We start from the raw sequence: 10271 nt of genomic DNA on the forward strand, positions 1-10271 counted from the left end.
TTGCATAATTGTTATGGTCCTTCGATTCGAGGAGTGCTCAAACACGATAGATAAGTTATATATTAGTTTATTTTATTATTAGTAGTATTTATGTTGGTACATGATGTCAGTAGTTCAGTGTCTAGTGTCTGTAATCGAGTCGTTTGGATTTGAGTTTGTATGTAAGCGAAGTTGCTAACAAGTTCGCTGATATGGGCGAACTTGTTAGACAAGCGAAGTTAGTGACAACTTCGCCTGAACATTGCCAGGCGAAGTTGTCGTGATTATATAAACTAGGTTACGGCTTAGATAGATAATAAGAACGAGTTCATTATTCAGAGAACGAGTCAGAGAGAGTCTGTATTTTTTTTTTTTTTTTAACACGTTACAATAAACACAAACCCGTTATATTGCAAACCGTAAACACGTGATACAAAGATCACCAAAATACAGACTCTCTCTGACTCGTTCTCTGAATAATGAACTCGTTCTTATTATCTATCTAAGCCGTAACCTAGTTTATATAATCACGACAACTTCGCCTGGCATGTTCAGGCGAAGTTGTCACTAAACCTTCGCTTGTCTAACAAGTTCGCCCATATCAGCGAACTTGTTAGCAACTTCGCTTACATACAAACTCAAATCCAAACGACTCGATTACAGACACTAGACACTGAACTACTGACATCATGTACCAACAGATTTTTTTTTTTTTTTTTCAAATAACAAAAAAAAATAAAAATTAAACCAGAGTAAAAGGGGCCAGACTTATGAAAATCCAAATTCAATAGAACTAACTGCAACATAAATGTGCTTTAAAACTCACTTTAATCAACTTCCTCCATCTTACTCTCTGCATCACCATCAGTTTCCTCAAGAGCAGGCATGTCAACATCACCGTCACCACCGTCCTCATCGATGCTCAAACCGAGCTTCAACATTCTATAAATCCGGTTCCCAAACATGTTCGGGTCATCCAAACTGAAACCAGAAGTTAACAATGAAGTCTCAAACAACAACATAACCAAAATCCTTAACCGACTTATCATTCTTATCAGCATCAGCCCCGCTTCCTCAGCTCTTCCATAATCGGGTTCTCATGGTTAATCTCCATAGTCTTCTTGCTCGACATATACCCTGCCATGCTCGAATCCCTCAAAGCCTGAGCTTTCATAATCCTCTCCATGTTAGCGGTCCACCCGTACTCACCAGTTACCAAACAACACGGGGAATCAACCACGCGGTCTGAAACAATAACCTTTTCCACCTTGTCACCCAACACATCTTTAATCACCTTAGACAAACCCTCAAACTTTGCTTTCAAAGCTTCATTCTTTTGCTTCTCGTCTTCGGTTTCATTAAGCTTTAATCCTTCCTTAGTTGCAGAAACCAACTTCTTTCCTTCAAATTCCTTCAACTGACCAACCGCGTACTCGTCTATCGCGTCCACCATGTACAACACTTCATACCCCTTCTTCCTTAACTTCTCCAAAAACGGTGAGTTTTCAACCGCCTTCTTGCTTTCCACCAGTAATGTAGTAGATGTCATTCTGGCCTTCCTTCATACGAGTCACGTAGTCTTTCAAACTAGTCATCTCATCCCCGCTCTTGGTAGAATGATACCGAAGCAATTCAGCAAGTTTGGTTTTGTTTTGGGTATCTTCATGTATACCCAATTTAAGATTCATAGAGAAAGCTTCATAAAACTTGTTGTAATCCTCCTTGTTTTCAGCTATCTCCTGAAACAGTTCAATACACTTCTTAACCAAATTCTTCCGGATCACTTTCAAAATCTTGTTTCGCTGCAATATCTCTCGGGAAATATTAAGTGGAAGATCTTCAGAATCCACAATACCCTTTACAAAACTCAAGTATTCTGGTATCAACTCTTCACAATTGTCCATGATGAACACACGTCGGACGTATAGCTTGATGTTGTTCGGCTTCTTTTTAGTGTCAAAGAGGTCAAATGGGGCACGTTTGGGAACAAAGAGGATAGATTTGAATTCGAGTTGACCCTCGACTGAGAAATGCTTGACCGCCAAGTGTTCTTTCCCAGTCGTTGGTTAAACTTTTGTAAAAAGCAGCGTATTCTTCCTTTGTAAGTTGGTACCTGTTTTGTAAATATATCAGAGTTTATGGGTTAATTTTAGCGGAAGACTTAGGTTGTATATTAATTTACATTGAAAATTTACTTGGGAATTAAAGACCCAAGTTTCGGTTTACAAAATATATGTTTCATATTACAAGGATTATATATATATATACATATCAAAATGGAGCCATCTTGTTATGCGCTTCTATCTTCATTATAGACTCCAATCCTTGCTATAGCTACTTATGCTTAGTTACCTGCAATGGGTTGGAAAAATACGTCAGCTATATGTTGGTGAATACATATGACTCAATAAAACATTTTGAATGACGATTACAATACAAATATAGTTTTCTTGACAAACTCAGCGGACTATAGCTACTTCCGGTATATGTACCACTGCCCTACACACAACGGTATTCTCCGAGCCACACGACCCTGAACAGAGAACTGGTCATGACCATTTAGCCCGTGGCTACCTCGCCTTTGATTGATTGATTGGGCTTAACAGTTATGTATGGATCCATACACATGCGTATTCGGTCTGAGTTGATTTTATTCTCTACTTTGTATTATAACATTTTAGAGATCACATGATCTCATATAGACATTGATTGACTCGTTAATACAAACACCCGTTCGTCTTATTGGGTATAAATATGTTTTGACTGATTTAAAAGGTTAACGTATTCACCTGTACCGTCGGTGTTGAAAACCTTGACTGATTGATTGAGATTGATATTTAACCTATACATAAATAGGTTTGTATGAATGTTTTAAATGGTGTTTATTGATTAAGCTATGATTGTAAACTTAACCTTGAAAGCGTTTATCTTTGATTGTGAATGAAAGCATTTGGTTTTATGTGACGTTTGATATAGCATGCTTTGGCTTAATAGGTTATAACACGTTGGTGAGTTTCTCCAGGTAAGTAAACGGGTCCCTCTGTTGATTGGGATTTGTACGAATTACTTTCCTAAGGCAAGAAACTCACTACTAGTGATATCCCCCTTACAGTTACTACATGCCTGTCAAAACATATCTTTTTGTTTAACATTACTTTGCTATGAAGTAACGTTTTACGAAAACTTGATTGTGAATGTTTATAAAATACGATCAAGGTTAAAGGTCATAGCCTCGATTGATTGTCTAAGCTATAATTTAAATAACTTAAACATAATTCCTACCTTAATACGGATACTTAGATTGATAATAAGAAAAAGGCAGGATCTTGATCTACTCGATTATGTGATTGCTAGCTTTATTATAACTTCGTTTCTTGCACAATTCACGAGAAAATGGCACGTCGGTTCGTCACGACTATTTGGCACGCTTCTCAAGGCTAAGTGTGTGAAAAATGGAGGTGTGATGGGATGAGAATGGCTCAATCCCGTAACCCTCTATTTATAGGCAGAAACTGCCTCCCATCGCGATACGCGATGGGTTCCTTGTGACCCCGTCGCGTATCGCGACGCCGCAATGTGACGCCGCCTTATCTGCTCGTGATATGTGGCATGTCATGTTGTGCCACGTGGTTGGACACGTGTCCACGTTACTTAGCAAGGTCATCGCGATACGCGATGATCTTGGTGGCTAGATCGTAGCGTATCGCTACGCCGCCCTTTTCTGGGTTTGTGTGCAAGGCCATTGCGCTACGTGATAGGCTTATGTTTTGCCCCGTTGCGTATCACGATGGGTGAAGTTTTCAGAATATTCATTTTTGGTCCATATACTTTCTAAGTTAGTATTTTAGGCTCAAATTTTATAGGGTAAAAGACATGGTGTTACACATTATTTCCTTAACAAACGAACATGAACAATGCCTTGTTCGTGTTCGTTCGGTTCATTTACAGCCCTACTCGAGCTCGATGAGTAATACTTAAGCTTGAACTCGTTTAGGCTGGCAAGCCAAAGGTCACTAGCCTCACCTTCGGCATCCCCCTTCTTGCGATTAAGGTAACGATTTCGGGCATGGCCAACTCTCATAATGTAATGGGTACCAATACAAATAACTAGGGCGGAATAGCTGTTATTCGTAAAACCCAATGTAGATTGTCGCAAATCGGTGATCCCTACGTTATAGGTTTTTTAGGGTAGATTTCATTTTCTTTTTTATATATAAGTTATTTTAAAAGCCCATATTGTTTTTATATGTATTTTCTAATTGATTTTTGTTTATGTTTTATTATATCTTAGAAGAATTTTATTTTGGAGAGTAACTAAATATTAAAAAAACTTAATTAAATTTTAATTTCCATCTTAGGTTTTTTTTTTAATTATTAATGTTTCATTAAAAATTTTGGTTTGTTCGTTTTTATTTAATCAAATGTTTTTTCTATCTTTGTATTATGTTTAATTCGAAAATAAGTTAGTTATATTATTTAAGTAAAATAATATAAAAAATGGTTGAAAGATATATGGGATGATAGATGACCATTGCAAGGGTTTAAAGACGGACGCACGGTTAAAGGGAGAATGACATAGAAGAAGGAGAACGCTAGAGGCGCTTAAGGGTATAATGAAGTGGAGAAGAGAGAGTGTGTTAGAGATGGTTAGGGGCGATTGATTTGAAATATGTGTGATCATGCATCAATAGAAATAGAGTTGCCTACATATTGATATGGCAAGTGACGAACATGAACCGGATGTAGAGAAAGATAATTTAAAAGTAACGAAATTGATGGAGATCTAAAAAAAGGCTAAAATAAAAAGATTTTATGGGGTTTAGTTAAAAACAACACAGTATTGATGGGTTTCGCTTATATAATTTGAGATGTTATACTAGCCCGTGTTACACACAGTGAAAAATATTTCAAACGTTATATATAATTTAGATATCATAAGAATTCTTTACCTTGTTATCTGTAAAACCATAAGATGTAGGAAAAAAAATTGTATAAATGGTGGAATGAGAAATTGTTATATAAATCATTGAATGTTAAAATAATAGTCATAATAAAAAAGGGAACACAAAATCAGTTATAAATAATTAATTGTGGTCAAAATCGGTTTTTAAATCATTTGAAAGGAAATAGTTGGTTATGATTATAGAAACCATTAATTGGTGAGGTTATGATTCTAGAAATAAAATAGTAATTAGTGAATTATGTGACAATTCTATAAATAGAAATTGGATGACTTGGAAGCCTATTTGGACATGCTAGTTAAAGGCCATGTGGATATCTTGTATTATTTTAACTAGTTTTAGGGCCCGTATAACACATGAGATTATCCAGATTATAAATTTACAAGTAAAGAAAATAATTGCATAATGTATATGAAAAAATGTATTACATCTATGCTTATATCTATACTATGTGTTTATAAATTGATTTTATTTATATCACAAAATGATTTTTTTTAAATGAATTTAATAAAAAAAATTACACGTGCAAAAACGTACTCAAGAACGCTCCTTTCGTTGAAACTTTCATTGTCAGTATTACATATGTATAATTGAAAGAACATGAAGTAGACTTTTCATACAATAGTCATACAATACTAGTTCTTACAAGTCAACCTAAATATTGAACGATCCTTAACTTTATTGATATATTTATCAACTTATAACCCATAAAAGGAAAAGAGAACACTAAATTGTAATGACGGATGTTCTTCAAGAACTATGTGTTTTCTAAGATAAACCATGAATTTTTTGATAAGTCTAACAACATAAAAAATAACATGTTAACTCGTTAAATTTTGTGAATATTTTGCTTTATTTAAGCATGGTTTTGCATGAACCCGCAAAATTCTAACTTTCATCCGTTTGACATTTCAAGTCAACACTTTGAACCCGTAACAAATTTGACGATAAATTTATTTGCATTCTCAAAAACATTTAAAAATACTTTGATTTCTTATTTTTGACACATAACAAATTTTGATCCAAATGTAGTTAACTTGTACCAAACAATCTATTTACTAATTTTTACTGTAAAAACTAAATTTAAGTTCCACAAAACCCGAAACAATCCTTGATAAAAAAACCAAGAAATTAAATATGATAAACTTTGTTATATATGAAAATGATTGTTACGCATTTACTAAATTAACCAAAAAATATATAGTTTACTAAATTAACCGAAAAATAATTTGATAGATTTAAAGCATATTTTTATAATTTAAAATTTATATGACAATTTACAATAATAATAATAATAATAATAATAATAATAGATAAATGGATTGATTTTAAAAAAATGGATCAACTTTTAAGCATAGTTTTATGATTTAATAATTAAAAAATTACTTTGTAAAAATGAAAGCATGTTCAAGTTTTGTTTTTCTTTATAATCTTCAACAATATACATAGTAAAATATGTTAATGATAATACTTGAAATTATATATTCTTTTCAATCATTAACAAACATGGTTTGTTGTTAATTTTTGGATTTCAACAAGTATTTTGGAATATATAGTAAAATAATATGTTAATAATTTATTTTTATTAAAATGTATAAATATTTTATAAATAAAATGTAAAAGGAAAGTGAATATGAACATGTATTATGGTTAATTAAGATCTTAGTTTTGGAGAGAAAAAAAGTTGTGATGTTTAACCATAAATTGACACGTGTAATAATTATTTTCTTTTATTAGAATAGGTAGATAGTATAGTAAGATTGATTTTTAATCTCAAATATTATCTTTTGGTCGCTGACGGTCCCAACTAATGAATTGGCTGATAATGCTCCCACATTTTATCATATTTGTTCCTAACGGTTCGCGACTAATAGATTTCTAACGTCGTTAGTTGCAGGTCATCGGAAAAAATTTTTGTCGGAAAACTCACATTTTTTCCAGAAAACTCAAAATTTTCGTTTTCAAACATCTTTTTAACCATAGATTAGACCTTTAGTAACTTTTTTATAGTAAAAACCACAATTATTGAGGTTGTTGAAATTCTGTAACCATCATCGGAATCGGTTGGTGGTGTTAAAATGATGGTGGTTGGTTGGTGGTGAGTCAATTATAATAACTATATAACAAGTACTTCACTTTTTTAAAATTTTTAATAAATGTATAACCAACAGTATATTACTATTATACTTATTTATTTAGTAGTTATTAGATAAATTTAGACCTTCGGACGAGCTATTAGATTAATTTAGACATTCGGACGAACGTTCACTGGCGTTATTAGATAAGGGTAGCTAGTTTTTAGATTTAGAGAATTCGTTGACCGTTCAAAATAAAATTTTAACCTACATACATACATCAAAATATCAAGCAACTCACTAGGCGAAAACAACAAAACACACATCAAGATATCAAGTGAGACACAAAATAAAGGACTAACAAAACACACATGGGCTTGGCTAACAAGCTGGTCAGTCCAACTTCAACTTAGGCTTGAATTTGAAACAATTTAAATCGGCTCTTTTAACTTAAGAGCTTCTTCACTTATTTATATTCAAATTTTAATAAAGTTTTGCTTCCAACTAACTTGTGAAAGATATTTCCATTTCAGCACTTGTTTACAAAAATAACACCCAAGTTCAAGAAAATCTAAATAACAAAAAAAATAAAAATTAAACCAGAGTAAAAGGGGCCAGACTTATGAAAATCCAAATTCAATAGAACTAACTGCAACATAAATGTGCTTTAAAACTCACTTTAATCAACTTCCTCCATCTTACTCTCTGCATCACCATCAGTTTCCTCAAGAGCAGGCATGTCAACATCACCATCACCACCGTCCTCATCGATGCTCAAACCGAGCTTCAACATTCTATGAATCCGGTTCCCAAACATGTTCGGGTCATCCAAACTGAAACCAGAAGTTAACAATGAAGTCTCAAACAACAACATAACCAAATCCTTAACCGACTTATCATTCTTATCAGCATCAGCCCGCTTCCTCAGCTCTTCCATAATCGGGTTCTCAGGGTTAATCTCCATAGTCTTCTTGCTCGACATATACCCTGCCATGCTCGAATCCCTCAAAGCCTGAGCTTTCATAATCCTCTCCATGTTAGCGGTCCACCCGTACTCACCAGTTACCAAACAACACGGGGAATCAACCACGCGGTCTGAAACAATAACCTTTTCCACCTTGTCACCCAACACATCTTTAATCACCTTACACAAACCCTCAAACTTTGCTTTCAAAGCTTCATTCTTTTGCTTCTCGTCTTCGGTTTCATTAAGCTTTAATCCTTCCTTAGTTGTAGAAACCAACTTCTTTCCTTCAAATTCCTTCAACTGACCAACCGCGTACTCGTCTATCGCGTCCACCATGTACAACACTTCATACCCCTTCTTCCTTACCTTCGCCAAAAACGGTGAGTTTTCAACCGCCTTCTTGCTTTCACCAGTAATGTAGTAGATGTCATTCTGGGCTTCCTTCATACGAGTCACGTAGTCTTTCAAACTAGTCATCTCATCCCCGCTCTTGGTAGAATGATACCGAAGCAATTCAGCAAGTTTGGTTTTGTTTTGGGTATCTTCATGTATACCCAATTTAAGATTCTTAGAGAAAGCTTCATAAAACTTGTTGTAATCCTCCTGGTTTTCAGCAATCTCCTGAAACAGTTCAATACACTTCTTAACCAAATTCTTCCGGATCACTTTCAAAATCTTGTTTCGCTGCAACATCTCTCGGGAAATATTAAGTGGAAGATCTTCAGAATCCACAATACCCTTTACAAAACTCAAGTATTCTGGTATCAACTCCTCACAATTGTCCATGATGAACACACGTCGGACGTATAGCTTGATGTTGTTCGGCTTCTTTTTAGTGTCAAAGAGGTCAAATGGGGCACGTTTGGGAACAAAGAGGATAGCTTTGAATTCGAGTTGACCCTCGACTGAGAAATGCTTGACCGCCAAGTGTTCTTCCCAGTCGTTGGTTAAACTTTTGTAAAAAGCAGCGTATTCTTCCTTTGTAATCTCTTCAGGTTTCCTCATCCAGATAGGCTTTTGTTTGTTAACCAAGTCCCATTCATGTGACACTTCTTTTATCTTCTTAGTTTTCTTTTCTTCTTTCTCTTTTTCCTCGTCAACTTCTTCAACTTTTCCTTCTTCGTCCTTCTTCTCGTCTTCATCTTCATCATCAGAAACCTCTTTTTCAGTGGTCTTCTCAATCCATAGAGAGATTGGGTAGCTGATGAACTCTGAATGCTTCTTGATCAGATCTTTAAGCCTGCGCTCTTCAAGGTATTCAAGCTGGTCTTCTTTCAAATAGAGGGTCATTTTGGTCCCTCTGCCAATGGATTCACCAGAGGTGTCTCGGGTCACAGTAAATGACCCACCAGCTTGCGACTCCCACACATATTGTTCATCATCGTTGTGCTTGGTTGTTACCACAACCTTATCAGCAACAAGATAAGCAGAGTAGAAACCAACACCGAATTGTCCGATCATGCTGACATCAGCACCAGCTGCAATGGCTTCCATGAACTCTTTGGTTCCGGATCTTGCAATGGTACCCAAATTGTTCACCAAATCAGCCTTGGTCATTCCAACTCCGGAATCAACGATGGTCAACGTGTTGTTGGTCTTGTCGGGAATGATGTGAATGAAAAGCTCGGACTGTGCATCTAGCTTGCTCTTATCGGTCAAGCTTTCAAAACGGATTTTATCCAGAGCGTCGGAAGAGTTGCTAATAAGCTCACGGAGGAAGATCTCCTTGTTGCTGTAGAAGGTGTTGATGATGAGACTAAGCAGCTGGTTGATCAACTGCTTGGAAGGCGAACGTCTCAGTGTCAGCCATTAATGAATCAGTCAGTAAAGAGAATTGAGGATGATTTACAGAAGAAGATTGAACACCAGTACAGCGCTCCGTATACACCGCAACAAAATGGAGTGGCTGAGAGGAAGAACAGAACTTTAATTGAAGGAGCCAGAACCATGCTGGCTGATTCGAAACTTCCCGTGGTGTTCTGGGCTGAAGCAGTTGCAACAGCCTGTTATATCCTTAATAGAGTGTTAACTGTTAAAAGATTAAATAAAACCTGTTATGAACTTATGCATGGGAGAAAGCCCAACTTGAGTGGTCTTGAACCATTCGGGTCACCGTGTTCGATATTAAAGACCAATTCTAAATTTGGTGAAGTAGCCGACGAAGGAATCTTAGTCGGATACGTTGTTGGAACTTCCAACATACGGGTCTTTAATACATTGACCAGCAAGGTTGAGGTGGTGTGTAACACTGATATCACAAGTTACAAATCACCAAAACCAAGCACGGGA

General features: G+C 35.5%; 2 pseudogenes; both read right to left on the reverse strand.

Annotated features, from left to right (window-relative positions):
- Positions 1-743: 743 nt before the first annotated feature.
- Positions 744-3722, reverse strand: LOC143580049 (heat shock cognate protein 80 pseudogene; annotated as a pseudogene).
- A 3853-nt stretch (positions 3723-7575) lies between these two features.
- LOC143580051 (heat shock cognate protein 80 pseudogene) lies at positions 7576-9801 on the reverse strand (annotated as a pseudogene).
- Positions 9802-10271: the final 470 nt, after the last annotated feature.

Source organism: Bidens hawaiensis, unplaced genomic scaffold (assembly GCF_021521415.1).
Source record: "Bidens hawaiensis isolate Kalapana, Puna unplaced genomic scaffold, B.hawaiensis_p1.1 tig00030208_1, whole genome shotgun sequence".
In the NCBI taxonomy this organism is placed as follows: Eukaryota; Viridiplantae; Streptophyta; class Magnoliopsida; order Asterales; family Asteraceae; genus Bidens; species Bidens hawaiensis.